The sequence below is a fragment of the Fundulus heteroclitus genome, chromosome 19 (genome assembly GCF_011125445.2).
Source record: "Fundulus heteroclitus isolate FHET01 chromosome 19, MU-UCD_Fhet_4.1, whole genome shotgun sequence".
NCBI classification, from domain to species: domain Eukaryota; kingdom Metazoa; phylum Chordata; class Actinopteri; order Cyprinodontiformes; family Fundulidae; genus Fundulus; species Fundulus heteroclitus.
Genome location: NC_046379.1, coordinates 20,433,950 through 20,453,730, shown reverse-complemented (window position 1 = coordinate 20,453,730; position 19,781 = coordinate 20,433,950). Strand labels below are relative to the sequence as shown.

At 39.2% G+C, this 19,781-nt stretch overlaps 1 protein-coding gene across 3 annotated transcripts in view; it reads left to right on the top strand.

Annotated features, from left to right (window-relative positions):
• The window catches only part of LOC105918766 (protein FAM163A), a 29,457-nt gene continuing 9,676 nt past the window's right edge, over nt 1–19,781 (top strand). Inside the window, exons 1-2 of one of the 3 annotated variants that reach the window (XM_036150786.1) lie at nt 1–386; nt 1,015–1,074. The gene's annotated coding sequence lies outside the window, so the exon portion shown is untranslated. Of the gene's footprint in view, nt 387–1,012; nt 1,075–18,882; nt 18,995–19,781 lie in introns of those variants that run through there. The other 2 variants (XM_021311342.2, XM_036150787.1) reach the window with 2 other exon arrangements.

Sequence of the window (19,781 nt, the reverse complement as noted above, 5' to 3'; positions counted from 1 at the left end):
GACCTCCCCCCTCTCCACCGAGGACGCAGCCATGCCGCGCTGTGACGCTCCGCAGCCGGGCTCCTGCTCCTGCTCCTGCTGCTCCTGCTCCTGCTGCTGCTGCTGGCGCCTCGCCTCGTCCGTCTTCAGCGCCTCGCGCTCAGGGGAACTGCCGTGAGATGTCCTCGCGCCGCTCACCGGCACCTGGCTGCGAAAGAGAAGCGCGCGGAAAGCGGGGCCAACCAGCCCGCACATCATGACTTCATAGGTTCTGCTTTGAAACGACACTTAATTACACCGACCGGTGCTGGGGACGAACGTGGACGCGAGAGGACCCGGCTCCTGGGTACTGCTGAAAGAACCCGTGACTCAAACAGGTTGTTCGGATATTCTTCAGTCTAAAAAAGGTAAGCTTTGAACTGATTAGGTTTTTTCTTAATTAGGTTAAAATGGGCTTAGTGGAGGGGGGACTGTATGAATGACCTGTGGCAGCCTGTTCTGACGTTCTTTTTTTTTTCAAATGCGATTAATTTTGCAAAATTATCCATCAAAGTGGCTTTTACTGAAATTAATTACGATGATGGAAGTAGATAGTAAGGTCAATGAAATTGTCACAACTGATTTTATTTATTCTGGTATCATACATATACTGGCATAGGAAGAAGGAATAGGAAAATATAAGTAGAATAATTTTCTATAATAGAAGTATTTACTACATTGATGGGTGAATATGTTGAGTTACAAACCTTAATGAGTGAATGTAGCCCGATACGTGATTATTATTATTGTCATTATTATGGGAACTGACATATTAAATGTGCAACAGAAGGATGACTAAATGCTGTGCAGATAAATGACATGAAAGTGATAAATGAAGCATGGATCGGTCTTAATGAAGACCGATCCGTGTATGTGACTTTCTGCCCTCACCTTGACTCAATCTGGCTCATCTACTCTCGCTGCTGGGGTTGAAGGTGTCTCTTGACATCATGGCTAAATGTGATCTCATCCCCTCTTTTCTCTCCACCCTCACAGGGGCCTTCGGAGCACGGCCGGATGCTATCCCCCCGGTGGTGACGTCGAAAGGTAGAATTTGTAGGTGCATGAGTGATATCTCTCTCAAATGCGTTCACAAAGTTGCAGGGGAAAGATGGATGGCTCGATCCTTGTGGTGTTTTGTGTCGGCTGCTGTCTATTCTCTGGGCTAACACTGTAATGGAAGGTGCTTCTTCACTAAAATATCAGCCTTATAGCTAAAGAGCTGGGTAAGCTTTTGGTGTACTCTTTGTTTTGAGGCATACAATTGAACACAACTGACCCATAATAAAAGTCATATTAGGTAATAAGTACAATAGAAACCTCTGTCCACATCAAAACAACTAAGGTCAGTTTCATTGATTATGTGGAAATAAGAGGATGAGCAGTAATCCCAAGCCATAGGTTTGGAAATGAACGCTCTCGCTTGTCATCGCACCTTTTTCCTCATTCCTGCTGGGTCTGGCAGCAGACGTATCTGTCCTAGATGCGGAGCGGGATCTGTTCCTCTCCTCACACGCCGACATGAGTGCTCTCAGGCGCGGACGAGCCAGAAACAGTCCAGATTTTACTACCTGGCTAAATCGCCTCGGTGATGGAAAAATATTGTTCAAGGAACAATGCTTGAATAATTGATGCTTAGAGGCTTTAAATTTTGCAGGGACTTGCTGTGATTTCCAGCGCAAAGTTGCCCCCCCCCAACAAAATATTCATATTATTTAAGAATGGATATATCAGGCAGTGCCGTCATCTCTTGCCCTCATGGTCCGCCTGTATGTTCTCTCCTGTCACTGGTTGTAAAATCGTCTCCCTGCGTGTCATCTTTTTTGAAAGGAACTAACTCAGCCTTACATCAATGTCTTTTTTGGGCGTAATCAAACTCGGGTTTGCAGTATTTACTCAAGCATTTAAAACAACAAGTGTTTTGCTCGTCCTTAAAACAGGAAAGCATCAATCGTTCCGTTATTCCTGCTTAAACTATATCATTTGAATATTATGTATAGTGTATTTCATGATATTTTGACTATCAGAAATAAACTGAAGCAAACAGCTCAGGTTCAACTGGTGCCTTTTCCAATTGTAAGTCACATCTCATTCCCACACATTTTCCCCTTTAATGCACGTAAACTCATCATCCTATTCCTACAGGGCTCCTCCACAGTCTGGAAATGTCTAGAAATGTAAGGAAAACACAAAGAAAATCAATTTGTTTCCAGACTTTGCTCCCTGTCGCATTTTCTAAACGTTGTGTCCCACCTTACTTCCTCACTCACTTCCTTCTATTCTTCCTTCATTGTGTCCCTCATTATTTCTCTTTCTTGTTCCATTCTTAATTTCTTTCATTCCTCCCTTTATTATTTTCGTCTCTCTCTTCTCCCCTCCTTTACTTGTCTCCTTCCTAGTATCCTTACTTCCTATCATCCCACTATCATATCTCCCTACTTCCCTTCCTACTATTGTATCTTATGTCCTTCCTTCCCTTTATTCTCCTTTATTGTGTTCTTTTTCACTTTTTTCTTACCTCTCTTTTGTTCATGTCTTATTTTCATTATTTCTTGAGTCCTTTTTTTCTTCCTTGTATCATCCTGCTTCCTCTCTTCCTTCCTTGTGTCCTTCTATCCTTCCTTCTTGTCTTTCCTCTCATCCTACTTTCCATGAGTCTTTCTTTCCTTTTCTTCCTTTTGTCCTTGGAGGCTTCCTTCCCTCCTTCCGTCATCTTATTATTGCTTCCTCCCTTTCTTCATAGTGTCCTTCCATCCTTCCTTCTTGTGTTTCCTTTCTTCTTTCTTTCCATGTAACTTTCTTTCTTTTCATCCTTCTTTCCTTCTCTTCCTATGTTGTCATATTGTTCTTTCTCTCTTTGCTTTCTTCCTTGTATCCATTCTGACCTCAGCAGAATATTTCATGTTTGAAACAGATTGTTGTCAAAATGTATGTTTGGAAGTTTTTTTTTTTTCATGAAATCTGCATGATTGGGTAGCAATTCTGATTAATTGGAAGTGATTCTGATTAATTATGGAAGTAAATTCTAATACAAAATGCACAATTTTCACATATATATAATTAGCATATTATTTTCTAAACATTTTGTATTGCATTATATTCCAAATAATTGCGACTTTGATCTGTGCCTGGGCCAGCTGACCTCTGTTATTATAGGTGTCGTGTTGTGATCGCTGATCAAGTCACAATAAATCTGAATGACTTCCTGTTAGTATATATTATTTATTTGAGTCAAATGACCTAATTTCCTAAAAATAGATAGACGATGGTTGGTAACATCTTTGGAAGAGGAGTCCTTTTTGTACCCAAAGCATTAAGGTATTAAACAACCAAAATGTTAAAAGTCTGAGATGGTGAATAGCTAAAACAACCGGTACCCGAAACAATTGTGTAGAATTAGCACCGGATGAAGTTTATTATATATTTTCATGTGCCAGTTTAAGATCTTTTTTTGTTTTTTTTAGTGTTTTTCATGTCTTAAAATATTTCCAAACAGCCACGTTTGTCTTTGCCTTTGTTCAGTCAGCTGACTGGCGATGTGCAGCAACGTGTGGGGGAAGCTCTACTTTACAATCTAAACTACAGGAGAACTCTCTGCTCCCTCCTGCACTTCCTCCCGTATCTCATGAAAGATGGACAGATGATGTTTTGAGAAAATTGTAACAGCTGATTGAAGCTGTAGTTTCTGGCTACACCTTTTATAGCGGTTATGCGGCCTGTGCCTGCCTTTTACTCATGTTGTCTTAAAGGTTTAATGGATGATGTTTCGGCTTCCGGGGAGGATCATCTTATCTACTGGTTGTCCCACATGCTAATCTTTGTGACGCGGTCACCTAATGGCAATCTGCATGCACGCTCCTTGCTAGTTCCCTCTTGCTGCGCATGCACACTTCAGGTGTTCATGTATCCGGTGAGCTTCGGTTTCCAACTTTTATTGGTAGCGCCGCTGCTCTCACCGCATACTTTCAAAATAGCTGAGAGTCGCAGGAAGCAAACCGTCTTAGACGTTTATGAGAAGAAGAGGAAGGCCTCAGAGGAGAGAAACAAGGCTAGAGTGGATATGGGACACTTTTTTCCACGCGATCCCCCTGAGGAGCAGAAGAGCAGGTAGGATGGACTTGTGCATGCGCAGTTATTCAAAAAGTGGCCTGGACATTTCTTACCTAGATTTCTGGAAAAATCCTCCACTCTACCTTTAAAAACTAAAAAATGAAACACAGGAGAGCATTTTGACTCCTGTTAAACACCAAGGGATGCTCCTTTTGAAGAGACTCAACATAAAACAAACATACCCTACACAAAGGGACTTTGCATTCATTCCTGATCACCTTTTGATGATGCTTGTGTGTTCCTCCTGTTCAGCTGCTTGAGAAGGACTGAAGTTTAAAGCTAGCATCAGATCCCCTCTTTGCTTCAAGGCCACTTAGAGAGTCATCAGCAACACTTTTCTGCTTAGTGCTGTCACCTACATGATCACATCATAATGCAAATGCCTTGGCCTGTGTGAATCATCAATCAACCTGCAGTTGCTGTTGCACTTTATATTCTGGAATGGGTTGGCCTTCTTCGTTCTCGTCTAAACTCCACCACAGATAGGATATTATTCACTCATGTTGTTCTGATCTATAGTTCACCTGCAGACCCGGATCCTTCAAAAAACAAAAAAAGTTCCTTTCCAGCTGCTAACCCAAAGAGGGCGAGCAGCATAATTTGCGCAAATGTTTTTAACAACACTTGCCTTCTTATGCTTTAATTGCGTTAAAGAGGGAAGAAAAATAACAATATTTAGTGAGTTTGGATCATCATGATGACAGTTTTGGTGTTCTGGAAGCTCTATGACCAGGGTACGCTCTGTCTCCTCAGATAGCTGTCATCAGGGAGGCAAGAATACTTCTGACCCAGTGAAGAAAACACTCGCTGACTGCAAATAAAATTATTATTGGCCGATCAATCAGAATTTATGCTGCCATTCAATTTAATCAGACGGGTTAACAGAATACCTCCGAGGAAGACCAGCTCTGCCAAGTAACCACGCACAAGAGTTTCTGATTGGGTTATTTTCTTCCCTTCATACAAAATCACTGTAATGCAAAGATCACTGGCAAAAAAAACTGAGAATGAGGCTCATTTTGCATTGTTATATTAAAGAAAATGCTTTTTTCCCAGATCGGACTGAAATTTATTCAGATTAAAAACCAAAAAATAATTGGATTGTACCATTTATATGGGCACACAATCAATTAATCCGATCATTATGTGCGTGTATATGCATCTGGATTTATTCAGAATAGAGCCACTCTGACATGTGCAGTTATCAAACCCCCCCCCCCCCCCCCCCACACACACACACACACACACACACACACACAAAACACAGAAGAAGAACTTCTGTTTGATGAACAACAAAAATAGCAAACCTTGCGATGTTATACGAATCTGTTTGTCTTCCGAGGTCCTTGCAAGAGGCCCTAATTATGGTTTAGTCGTTACTGCATAAATGATAATTTTGACCTCTTTTAATGTTTCAAATAGAAAGGTTTTTCAGGAATCCCGACGGTTTTTGCTAGCCGTCATTTTTCTGCCAGTCAATAACGCTGAAATACGTCACGTTGACGTCGGGCGCACATACACACGTTTGCCACTTTTGGAACAACTTGATCCTGACATAATTTACATGCATGTTGACCAGACTGTCAACCAGCATAAACCACATCTCTCATTCACAATACAATTTAATTCCAATTGAGCTTAATCTGATCACAATATTCCAACTGGCTTGTTTACGTGCCGCATTTTTGTTCCAATAGGCCCTTTATTACGATTACTTTTTCTCCATGTAAACGTAGCTGTTGATCTGAAAAGTGTATTTTCCCCTTTAATTTCAGGGATTTTATTTTTTTTTTTTTGGTCTGCCGCAAGACTACTATAGAGATGACACTGTTGCTGTTTGATAAACAAATATGTTATCTCATCTTACCTTACTCTCAGCAGGAGTTCAAACTATTTTTTGAACCTAGATGTCAGAATATTCTCGTGCAGCTTTGGGTTATCTAATTAAATTTTCATTTCAGCGCTTCTCTAATTTCCATGGCTCCCTCATGGATCATCTGGGAGAACAATCTTCTAATTTCAGAACACAAATCAGCAACCCACGTAAAACGTATGAGAGAGGCCATGTTCTTTCTTTTTTTTTCTTCTTCTTCTTCTACCCCCTCACTGTTGGATGCACCAGGGTGTGTGTGTGTGTGTGTGTGTGTGTGTGTGTGTGTGTGTGTGTGTGTGTGTGTGTGTGCGCGCGCGTGAGCTACATGTGAGGTCTTGTGAATGCAGCTGACTGCAGCAGCGATTGTTTCATTTCCCACAGAGAAAACGAATTAAATTATGACACCTTTCTCTGCTGCCTCTCATCTGCTGCTTTTCACTCTGTTGAGAGATGACAAAGCCGCTAAATATAGGTCTGCAAGAGGAGTGTGAAACCTCTCCACCTCTCTCTGCATTTATGTGGGGATATGGCAGTTGAAAACAAGAGCGTTTTTCGTCGTAACCTGAACAAAGGTTTAATCGTCTCACAAAACAATGTTGAGTGTGTGTTTTTGGAGTGAAGGGGAAATATGAAAAAGCGAAAGAGTATCGTTTAAGTCAATGTATTTACATGTGTGGCGGTGCAGAGAGAGAACTGTATCAATAAAGCAAAGAGAAATCCTGTGTGATGGAGATTGATTTCTCTGCAGCTAGAGCACTGTTATATTAAAAACAATACCAGAAGCACTATTCTCTTAGGTGACTCAAAAAAAATAAAATAATGCTTAGCTGCAGTAATAATATAGAAAATAGGTTCAATGCTTTGTCATTTCAAATAGTAATTATCCCCTCATTATACAGTGAATGAATTCAATTTGTCTACTGTAATACTAACCCACAGAGCCAGAGACATTTCCACAGCTCCAGAAGGCGCTACTTATTTGTTCAATTTAATAATGACTTTTTATGCATTATTGAGCGCTTAATTAGACTTTAAAGGGCAATAGATTTAGTAAATTACTTGTATAAGACAGTTGGACAATTAATCTTGTGAAGAAAATATTATCAAATACACAATATCTAAAAAAGTATCCCCCCCCCCCATATGAAATTCTTCTATTTTTGCTTCTTTTTATTTTATTTTTATGTTTAAGCTTAAATGTTTCAACTCGACAAACACATTTTATGATCAGCGAGAGATAAGCTGAGTTTAAAAAAGGTTGTTTGATGAAAGAGATTTCCAAAGAAACCTGTCTGGATGTGAAAAATAAATTGTGAAAAAGAAATAACCTAAACCTGAGGTTGCACCAACTTTTGTGGCAATGGCTGTCATCCCATCAGGAACACATGGTAATTAGAAATCAGCCTTTTATGTCACGTTTTAGTCCACTCTGCTTAGCAGAACTGTTTTATTTCTGCTGTATTGTTGTTGTTGTTGTTGTTGTTTTTTTGTGCATGAACAGCCTGCTTAAAATGATCTCAATTGGATGTAAGTCCAGACTTTGACTAGGCCATTCTAACACATTTTTTCTTCTTCTGAGTCATTCAGAGGTAGAACTGCTGGTGTCCTTCGGATCATCATTCTGCTGCATAACTCAAGTGTGTTTGATCTTAAAGTAACAAAAAGGTGGCTGGAAATTTTCCTTCTGCTGGAGAGCAGAATTCTAATTTCCATCAATTACAACAAGATGTTGCACAACAACGGGTTTGGTTTGACTATGAATAATTATTAAGTGCCAAAGGCAATTATTAACAAAGTTAGTCATTTTGATCAAATTACTAAGGTGGGCAACACCTGATTATCAGGGAATTATGGCTAAAAGGTTTTCAGTCAGTTTCATGAATACCTGCCTGTGGGGTGTGGGATTATAGATCAATAGAGGAAGGAGTGAATTAATGCACTGGCTCAAACAGCAAGCACTGCTCGCATATATAAAGATTAAACACAAAAAAATTATCTCCAAAATACAAGTATTTATTAACAAAATATTTCAACTCCCAGTTAAATTACTTTAGTCCTCAGAACTCTTGTCTAAACTTGTAACATTCAAGGGAACTACTGAGTATAAAGTAAAACAATAAGCAAAACTAATAAATTACATAATAAAGAAACAGATAATAAACTTGAAGCCAATAACCAGTAAAATTATGCAGTGTAATCACAGCAGACTCACACACACAGACTCACAGGATGGCAGCTAAAAAATATTTATGGACTCTCAAGATGGAAAATGCTAACTGGTGTTTGCCATCTTATTGTTAATCACAGTTAATGTATGATATAACAAAGAAAGGTAGTTACTTGTTCACATAGGGCCCACTTTGTTTCTATTTTCTTTCCCTGAATAAATGGAATTATAAGTAGAAAATAGCTTTATATATTTACTCAGATCATCCATGTCTAACAGTTAAATTTGTGTAATTATCTAATCTGAATGGCAGTATGATCCACAGTCAGTAAACTTACTGACTGTGGAGCATACCTGAACCAGTGATGGAGATATTGGAGACTAGCAACCATCAGCTATGCTGATGGAGATTCTTCTTGAAGAAGACTTTATCAATACCCCCTGGACAAGTGCAACGCAATATTTAGTTATATTATTTTAATATAAGACAAGACCTGCTGCATGGTGACACCGTTTTCAGCCCAGTTGCCTTTGCAGCAAGACGGTTCTGGGTTTAAATCCCAGCCCACAGTCCCTTAGTGAATCTGGCTGTCTGTAACTGACTTATAGGTCCCGGTGAACATAATAACTCGTTAAATCAAATCACATACTTATTCTCGACACATAACCAGTTTCCAAACTCCAAACTGTTTCCAAATGTTTCCAGTAAAACATTCTGACTTTTCCAGGTCACACATCTTCTAATGTTTGCCTGTATTTTTTATAACTTGTGTTTTTCAGTTTCTTCTGTGAACACAGGACCCACTTAAGGTCCCACATTAACTATGTTGGCTCAGAAACACTGACTACATAAGAAATGGGTCCTCCAATCTGTGTCTTTTTGCGTCTTTCTCTCTCCATTCTGTTGGAAATTCTCTTAAGTTGAGCCTTCAGAACCTCAGTTTCCGATTTATGGCAAATCGTTACATGTTTGTCAAAATCTCATATCGTTTCTAAAATGGTTCCATCACTCTGTCTTCGTTGATGAGGATTAAGGAAGACACTATTTTGTCAAAGACTCTACAGCATGGAGTACTGCGTTGTGAGCTTTCAGGGACTGGAGGCATGCATGCTCGTTTAAACTCAGTGTCATACATGCATTTTTTCCCCCTGATTATTTACACCATAGTTATACTTTGGAGTTGTCCAGTCACGTGAGGTTTCAGTTAGACCTTTCAGCACCTTTGACATTGTTCATCACACACAACCAAAGTCAAATTTTGTTGATTTTGAAAAACAGTCATGGCCAATAAAGCTGATTCTGAAATCCCAATTTCATGTAAAAAATTGACTTTGGGCTTTCATTGCCAGAAGCTATAATAATCAAAGTGAACTAATAAATTGCATGACATACGTCACTGCATGACTAATGAATACACTTTACACTTTTACGCTGTTTGAATTGATTTACTGAGATAAATTAACTTTTAGATGATATTCAAATTTATCGAGATGCAAATGAATACAGTCCTTGTTAATTGAGAATCATAAACCTTGACTGCTTTAATAAACACACCTCACTCACCGTGCATTTAAACGCTCAAAAGAAAGAGAAGCACCAAATACACCCTGGGAAGAGCCAACTCCAGCTCAAGCAGAGGAGGATGTGTCTCTCGCACATCAAGTCACCCATACCCTTGGATCTATCTTAAAAGTTTCTAATAATATGAACCAATCAAGTGTTTAAAGGTTTATTTTTTTTAGCACATCATTGAATAATTTAATTTCATTACAAATTATTGTTTTGTAAAGATCACTTAGCATAAAAAAATTGCTTTTACAGCAGCGTTCAGAGAGGGAGATTTTACATAATCAAGAACCTGTTATAATTAAATGTTGCTCCTCAGCTGAGAAATCTCTGTATGTTTTAGTTAATCAAGTTGAACAGCAGACAAACAAAATTGCCTGGTGTTGTAATTACTATAATGGGAGTGTTTAAAATTAATCATTCTGCCTGAGGTGAGCCACATAAATCATTCTAAATTAATGTCAAAATCATTTGTTTTACATGCTGATTTAATGGGTCGTCCTCTACAAGTGCTTTTGTATTGGTGTTCTGAGCTATGATTTATGGTTATTTGATGTTTCCCTGTCATTCCTAGTAACATTGAGATACACTCGTACAGTGCCTTGAAAAGTAGTGATACCTTGTGAGCATTTTTACTTTATTTCACATCATAACCACAAATATTTTTTGGAGGGTTTTCTTTGAAAGTGCTGCAAAACCTTAACCTGACAACAGCCAGCTGTATGTCGCTCCGCCTAGCTCCACTCACATCCATCTGGGACACCGCCTTAGGAATTGCCTTTACTGAAGGCTGGGCCTTATCAAAACTCCTTGCATATGATTGGATAAGCCACTTGTCTGTCATCTTTATCGACGTGCTATTTCAACCAGTCACACCGAAGCTAACCCGTGACGCTGATGAGACCGACGCCGGAAAAAAAAAACCTTAATTTTTTATTTTTTATGTGTTTGCGGCTCTAGTGCAGGGTTTCCCGCAGCGCTATCTTGGCGAGGCGGCCGCGGAGAACGTGTCGTCGACCCCCCCCCCCTCCGCTCCGCGATCCGGTCCGCGGAAAACGTGTCGTCCACCCCCCCCCCCCACCCCCCACCCCCCCCACCCCCGCGCTCCGCGAGTCGGTCCGCCTCGCATAAGCAAATTCCTGCGGGAAACACTGTAGTGGCACGCGTTTTATTGACAGTGAGCTGACAGGAAGAGGGGGGAAGACAGGCGGCAAAGTGCCGCGGGTCGGAGTCGATCCCGGGCCAACCGCGTTGAGGACTAAAGGCCTCCTAATATGGTTCGCGCTAACCGCTAACTGCGTTAGATCAAAGCGTCCGCGGACGCGCCCCGGAAAACAAAACTTGCCAAATCCGGTCGGGAGAAGGGCGAAAACATGGTTTCCACCAACAAAAGCCTTCAGAGCCGTTCTCTGATGTTCTTTTAATGAAACAATATCAGATAGATTGGACAACACAGAAGAAATAGCAGCATCAATGCTAACGCTTGCTTCCTCGATGCGAGCCGCCATTGTTGTTGGAATCTCACGGTGGCTTCTCCACTACGTCACATCCATGAAACACCCGCCCTGCGTCCTGATTGGCCAGACCAAAAATTTGGTTGGGGAAATCATTTTCAATGAGCCGTGTCCCAGATGTATGTGAGTGGAGCTAGGCGGAGCGAGACATGCATCTGGCTGTTGTCAGGTTAGCAAAACCTGGGACTGGAAGGAAAATGATATCAAGTTATCAAACGTTTTACTAATAAAAGTCGGTTTTGAGAACATTGGTGAGTGAACGTTTGAAGTTTGCCGCGGCAAATGTGGAGAAAGTGTTCTGGTAAATTGCCCTTTGCGGTAGACGCTATGAGTTTTTGTGTTTGGAAACTGACACCGCACATCACTTTGAACACACAAAACGTTGGCAGGTTTTAGAGGATGTTTTTTTTTTTTTTTTCCACCAGGGGAATGGAGCCGCTCAGAGTTATTGGTAAAATGGATTGAGCTAAATTGCAGCCTAATCCTGAAATAAACCTGATGGAGGCTGAAAAGATATTGCGACGAGGCGGAGGGTCTTCTTCCAGCATCATAACTACCCTGAACATACCGCCAGAACTACAATAAGATGCGTTAGATCAAAGCTTATTTGTGTGCTACAGTGGTCCAGTCAAAGTTTTGATCTAAATCTAAATTGAGGACCAGTGACAGGACTTCATGTTTCCGGATGCTCGTCATGATGGTAGCAACACTTCCCAAAAGATTTGCAACTATAACTGCAGCAAAAAGTGGTTCTACAAAGAGCCACTCAGAGGTCTCAGTGCCTAGTTGGGTTTGTCAGGAGTGAAATATTTCAAACTTTATGCGGAGAAAAATGCTTGATACCATATTCACAACAGCAGAAACCAGATCAGAAAAATATATGTATTTAAAAATTGCAACATTTTATAGTCTTAACTAGGGACCAAAGATTTGTATCAGGCAGTTCACCCATCTAGAGAAATTATATATATATATATATATATATATATATATATATATATATATATATATATATATATATATATATATATATATAAACCATGCATGCAACTTAATTTATTTCAGTTTTGCAATTATTTGGAAAACAGTTTTGTTTTGTTTTTTAGCATAAAAGGCAAAAGCAAATGCTTTCAGTGGCTTCTCTGCTAACTTTTTATGCTTTGTTAATTTTTTGATGATCAACTGGAGTCAACAGTGTAGGATGCCTAAGCTTCTGACTAGTTTCTGCTGTAACCGTCAAGTGTTACCTGGGTCTACCACATTGTTAAGTTTACTTATTGTTTAACTATTTTATTATTAGTGTCCAAGCCTGAAACTCATACTTAGGAGTGTTTAACCTTTAACTAGTTTCACAGACAACTCTACAAATAAAACACAAAAACCATTATACTCAACTTCAATGATTCTGTAATAAAAATCCTACCTACAGAAGGGGAACTTCTAAGCAGTAAGCCTTTAAGTGTATTTACAATCTAAGGGTGTACATATTATTTGAGCTCTCTACATTTAATTGATTGGATTGGAGACACTCCAGGTGTCCTTTAATATTTTTTTTCTTTAATAAGAGTTTCTTTTTACCCCATGTGAAAATCATCTGATATTCATTTCATGCTCCAGTTCCTGTCAAAGCCAGAACACACTGACCCAGCCGAGCAACCTATTTAGATGACTACATTTTGGTCCGATTTGTTTTATCATATCTTTTTCCCGACTTAACTGCACCTTGGTGTTTTTGTCACCAAAGTGCAATTCATATTTAATAAAATTTCATGCACTTTTGATCAAAGTTAAAGCATACATTTTATTTGTTCATACACTTGCCTACATTTAAATGGACTTGTTTGTGATAAATCATTATTGTTACAAGCAATTTCCTATTCTGTTATTTTTCATTTTACTTAAGGCTAAACTTATAGAATATTTGCTTTGTTTCTCTTTGCTATTTTAATTCTAATAATATTCTATGATTACAGCATAAAAGCCTCCAATCTGGTATGTCTACAGTTAACAGTTTGTGATGAATCTATAGTTAATCATAACCTCTGTGCAATACTGAGTCTTTACCTGAATACAGCCTCAATGCTTCAGGGACGTTGTTTGTCTTATAGTAAACCCAATGAGTCCTTATTTACAGCTTATAGTCGGTAAATATATGCCTAACTTTATTTTTTTTAATAGTCTTCTCAAAGTTTTCTTAAACGTTTAGCTAAACCTTTCATACATGTTTGCCAGGCAACCTCCAAAATATATTGGCGTTCAAAACATTTTTGAAACCGTGGCATTTATGATTTAAACTTAATACCTTAGTATAGACGAACAGCGTTTTAGTCACAGACAAACAAAACATTCAACATCCAGGAAAAACTCACACGCAGGCCTGTTTTTCCCCCGCTCTCTTTAAACAGAGCTGTGAGTTTTAATTTGTTAAATAGGTTGACTCAGTAAGTGTGGATTTTTAGCCGAATATCTTAAATCTTATTAACAGTTTAAACCTTAGTTCTTGCCATAAGAGGGGCGTTGTGAGACTAATGTCAATTGATGTCATTATTCGGCTCACATGCAGTTTTACGCTCTGGTTCCATAAGGATCTATTTTTTTTAACTTGTCAATACCTGAGCCATTGTTCCTATTTAATAATATACCGGCGTTTTCCACAGTATTGACAGGTTTTGAGACGATTTTCATGACCGAAGGTTCTTCACCTTAATGCATCCCCCTCGCAACGCTGCGCCTCTTTTAGTTCCGCTACATCACATAATCACAGCATTCTGTTTTACACCCTTTATGCACCTACTTATTGTATACTGTATTCTATTGTTTCATACAGGTTTTACTGGTTAGTTTCTTTTCTCTTTGCTTGTTTTTATTGTTTTTATTTTTTCTTTCACCTGTAATCGAGTTCAGCCGCTTTTATGCCTCTTTAAGAAAGGCTTATTGGAGCCATTTAAACCATAGTACTCAATCCTGGTTGGCGCTTTTTCAACCACTTAAGGCAGTTGACGGACCGTTAAAGCATAACTAAGTCTAAAACGCTCTCTTTTAACAAACAGTCGCTTTTGTCCAATATCAAAAGGAGATTGCACTCTAAATATCACAACAGAACCTCAAAACCCCCCTTTGGTTGGACATAGCCAAGATTTGGGGCTGGGTCTTTGACCCCCGGGCTTACACCGTTATGTCCGCGTATTACTCTTCTAACTATTAATTATTCTAAAACATTCCTCTGCCCTCAAGGTTACAAAAACATCTCCTCACACAGGATGTGACATCACAGCTTCTAGAGATTTAAAAAGAAAATCTCACCTTATTTTCCTTGCAGCTGCTCGCTGGAATGCCATCTCCTTGTGGTGCCACTCAGGTCAGGCGGAAACACCATTTTGCGGAAACACCATTTTGTTAAGAATTTACCACATCTAGTTGTGGTTCTCCCTGGTTCTTTGCCACATAAGCTTATATGGATGAGCAAAGCCTGCTCAGGATTGCCCATGTTGTCTTCTGGGATCCAGGTCGACATTAGACTGAGAGCTTGGCTTCAGGCAAGATAACTGTCTATTTGTTTATGCATGCCACACATCCTTGTGTTCATTTCCCTGGTATCTGTCTTTCGCAGCCACAGCCTCTGTTATTTCATAATCCGTAACAGTACTACAGCTAGCATCAGGGCATTTGCCTCATTGGTAAAATACATCCAAAGAATACCTTCCCCTTTGATTTTGCCATGATATTGGAATTTAATTTTAGTCTAGAATTTACATCTGATTTTTAATTTAGAAATATGGGCTTAATTAAAAAAAATTGTAATACCTGCTTAAAGGTTGTTATTGGCCTAACCATGTGCTAGTGGGTGGTGGTCTGTCATATAAAATCCCAATAAAATACATTGACGTTTGTGGCTGTAATGTGATGAAATGTGTAAAGGTACAAGCTCAAGGATTATTTATACACTGTACGTGTCTTGCACACTGGAAACTTTTTTATGATCTTGGAACCTGATATAGATTAGATGAGCTTTCTTGCTTTCTCTTGTGGATATAATTACTGTCTAGTAGGCGTAATTTCTTTTTTTATTCAAACTTTCCTCTCGTAACTCTCTGCCAATCAGAGCTTTTTGTTCAAGACTTGCCTACAATAGAGAGAATAAAAACAGATTTAATATCAAATCTTAGGAAATTTCACAATGAGAAATTTCCGTGTAGCTTTTAGACATTAATTTTTTACCTGTCAGTCAAGGTCTGTTTATTCATATAAATTAAAAGCAGTTTCAGGGAACCGACAGAATAAGGCTTAGTATATTGTTAAAGCAACTTGGGTTGTCCTTAACATAAGTGATGTTGGAGTTAAACAACCTGTCTTGCTTACAAAAAAACTCAAAGTTTTCTCATTTGCACTGAAAGGCAAACTAACTCCATCTCTCAGAATCAGTTTTCTGCTAACTTTGTTTTAATTCTTTCAGGCTTTTTCTGAAGTGGTAACACAAAAGTCATCTAGGCTTTTATGTCTTCAACTGCAAACTGATGCAGTTCACCAGGTTTCATAGATAAAAGAAGCTGATTACGATCATCATGAGTTGCATTATCTTGTGGAAATAAAGTAAAATGTGTTGGTCTGAGCGGTTTACCCTGTTGGACTTTATGGTATGAGGAGGTTGATCATTTTTATGCAAAAATACAAAGATATGTCAGATATATGACATAAAGGAACCTAATCATTTCCCCTTGTCCCAGTATCATGTTTAAGCCTTCTTCTAAGAATTTTATGATCATTTGTGTCAAATGCAGCACTGAAATTTACCAGGACATCAAAGACTGAAGTGCAAACAGATTTCACACTGAAGACAGATCTTTAACATTCTGATATCCCTTGATCAGGAGTCACCTTTTTCAGTAAAGGTTTCAAATGATGCGAAGGGCATGAAATGGACGAACAGAGTGAAGCAAAACTACGAACAGAGCAAAGCAAAATTTTGCTTGAGTTAAAAAAATCTGAACTCTTCAGTCAATTTGCTTGAAGTTAAGGGCGCTCCTTCTCTTTTTATTTAAATGCAAAAATGTTTTGTTTATGTGTTACATATTTAGACAGTACAATTTGGTGATACTTCTATTAAGCAATGATGGATTTACTGGCCAAAGATGTCTGTAGCTGGTGCCCTGGAGGAAGATCCGTCTCTCGGGTGGTTGGGGGGGGGGCAGCATCTCCTGATGCTGGGCCACTATAGCACCTCTTCAGTAAAATCCATCTCCACTGCTCTGGTAATAGTTGGTGTCCTGGAATTAAATCCGTCTGCTGCGGGGCAGCAGGTCCTCATGCTCGTCCTGGATAGACTGATTTCCCGCTGGAAGCGATCGTCATCCACATACAGCTACAGGTGGTGATATTCGCCGAACCGGGTGTGTCTCTGGAGGAACTGGGTGGACCTGGGGGCGCTGGCGCTGTTGTTCAGCTTATCACATTACTGTACATACAGTACCGTGACTTGATCAGTAAAATCCATCTGCTCCGCTTTGTGAGTTGAAAAGACTCAGCAAGCAGATAGATGCTCCTCCTGTTTGACGATGCAGTGAAGCGGGCCGGGGCAAAATGGCTGCATTGGCGGAGCAAATTGTTTGTGAGAGAGAGGCGAAATGTCCAATGACGGGTGATCCAAGTGAATTTTTTGCCTGATCACGTTCGATGTGAATGTACCTTAAAGATATGCTGAGACATTAAGGGTAGCACAGCCTGGTTGGCTGGGAATGGGTCTAAATTACACATTGCTGGTTTAGATGAAGTTGGTATTTTTGTGAGCTCATAAAGCTAATCATAACGGAAACAGTGTAAATACAAATGACTATTTGACTTTTTGTTGAAATGTCACCTGGGGCAATTTAGGTTCCCTAACTACTGGTTATTAGTAAGACATTCCAGCATATAATGCAACCTCTTGCAACCTGTCTCCACACTGAGGCTGTATTTGCTTTTCTCAAGGCCAGTTTAAAATACTCTCACTTTTGAATGGCACGGGACGGCGAGCTCCAATTATTGATTACTTTCTTTTTCAGGAACAGTAATTTCAGAATCAGTCACAGTGGAATAGTTCCTCTTGTCAGATTTAGTAAGCTGGACCTGCACTGCATTATGCATATATATGGTTGTGCTCTACGAGTCGTGTGCACAGTTGGTGCTGATGCATTCAGCATGTTAATCTCATCCAAAGCTATTCTAACAGAACTAAGCACATATTGTAATTACGGCTTCTGAATATACTTAGGCGACTGTAATTATCCGCAGGGCATGTCTATATTTTTGAATTTCATTACAAGCACCTACCTTAAGGCCATGTTTAATCTTTTTACAGTTTTCCTTTCCAATTGTATTCAGGCCTGGATCTTTGCAGTGCCTTGATTTAACGTGTTAATGATTGACGTTACTTTTATGACCTTTAGCACAGCGTGGTATTTTTTTCTTATTATGAACTCAAATAGTGCATGTCTTAAATGCTCATAAACTGTATGGTTTTTGATAGTGAGCCACTCCTGCAAGTAATTAAAAAATGTAATTAATTGCTTCATTTATTTATTTTGAGGGGTGACTCAAAGATGTTTAATGCAGAATAAAAGCTGTATGCCATAGGTTTGCTGGTTTTCAGACTTGGTATCTGAGAGAAACCATTATTAGAATGATTGAAAAAATGGGATGGATTAAACAGTAATATATTACTTATACAGGTGTAAAACATTACGGCACACTCCCATTGAAAAGTATTTTTCCTCAACAAATAAACTGCATTTCTATTATAATGTCCTACAACTATAGGCTGTGCTGTACTGTTCCATACTACATATCATCACGCCATTTATCGTAGGGCAGTTTGTGTTTTCAAAGCCCATCTTTGAAGGTTCTTACTTTGTCAGAAAAGTGTCGCAAGATTAGCTCTTTTCATGGAAAAACTTTGAAAAGACTGAGTGTGACTTATGTAAATTAGTGTTTATCTAAGTTAATTATCAAGCTTTGTAGGTTTTTGTCACAACAGAAAGTTCTTACGTTTGCCGTTCAATGTCTTAAAAAGGCTGGTTCTATCTACATTCTAATTAGAAAATGACTGCTACAGCAATCTGATGGGTATTCAGAAACCTGTTTTGAGAAGAGACCCTGTAGGTTTAGGCCCCGTCCAGACGAAGCTGGGATTGAGTGTATAAGACAAGCTTCTTCATCGGTTAGGGGGTCCTGTCACAACGAAGCGGCCGCGAAACCGACTACGTCTGAAACCAACGCTCTCAGGCTATGTTCACACTGCATGTCTTAATGCTCAATTCAGATTTTTGGCTGAAATCTGATTTTTTTGAGGTGGCCGTTCATACTACTATTAAATGCGACCGCCATCCTACTACTGTCTAATAGTCCAGGTCAATTATTTTCATTTCATTTGGTTGTTGTTAATTATTCTTTACCCCTCTTATTTTGCCTGGGATCAGAATTTAGTAAAAAAAATTTATAAAATGAAACATCGGCATAGCAATCAATTGAAATGAGCTTGCTGACGAAGCAGCATCATTCTTCTTCTGCACCTCTGTAGAGCTTGTTGTTTGGGTTGCCAACTGTCCCGTTTTTTGACCCAGATTAAAGTGTCCCGTCTTTGACACTCTTTGTCCCGCAGATAATGATCTCCGGCTTTGAAACCTTTTGCTGGTCACCCACAGCTGACTGAAGGTGTCCTGCTAGCTGTTAGCTTCAGCTTCATAACAACGGGAGGAGCTAATTTTGCTTCTGTACGGTTCATTTCTTCTTATTATTTCAGCTGCTTCATTTTTGCATCTCGACAGCTGTGTATCAGCCTCCATCTCACCCTACTCTTCGTGTATTCTTCTGTCACACCAACCATCCGAGTCTCCTCAATCACTACATCCATGAACCTTCCCTGTTTTCTTGTTTTCTTGCTCTCTGGCAGCTCCATTTTAATGTCCTTTGTTCAGGATATCTACTATCAATCAGAGTTTTGTGGTTGAATGACATTTTTTTGTAAAGTTGCCAATGCATTCAATTCCTAAGAGTCTAAATCATTTCTTTCTATATTTCCTGCTGTGGGTGGATATTAATTGTTTATGATAGGAGCAGAGGCGATGACACATTGTGTGTTTGTGTGTGAGAGTGGGTGAACAGTCACGGTGAAACAGGGTTTTACTTCAAAGCAAAGACAGGATTATAAATTTGTCTTTAGAATGTAATATTAGCAAGGTTAGTGTTAATTACTGTAACTGCTAATCTCTTTCTATATTCCCTAGAGAATCTAAACCTATACCTCGACAATTTTTAAAAATGCTGCTAAGCAAAGTTCATAAATTCAGTGGCCACTACAGCTGTTTTTTTCCTGCAAATGAGACTATCTCCTATGTTGATCTGCTATGGTGCATAAAGTTTTTTTTAGTATCTGTTATTTACGTAGCTTTAAGATTTTATTTCATTGTCTACATCAACATAAAAAAACTTGTGTAATTTGCCTCACAGCTGCTTCAAGACAGTAAAAGCAGAACAATTGGTGCTTTTACGTAAATTCGC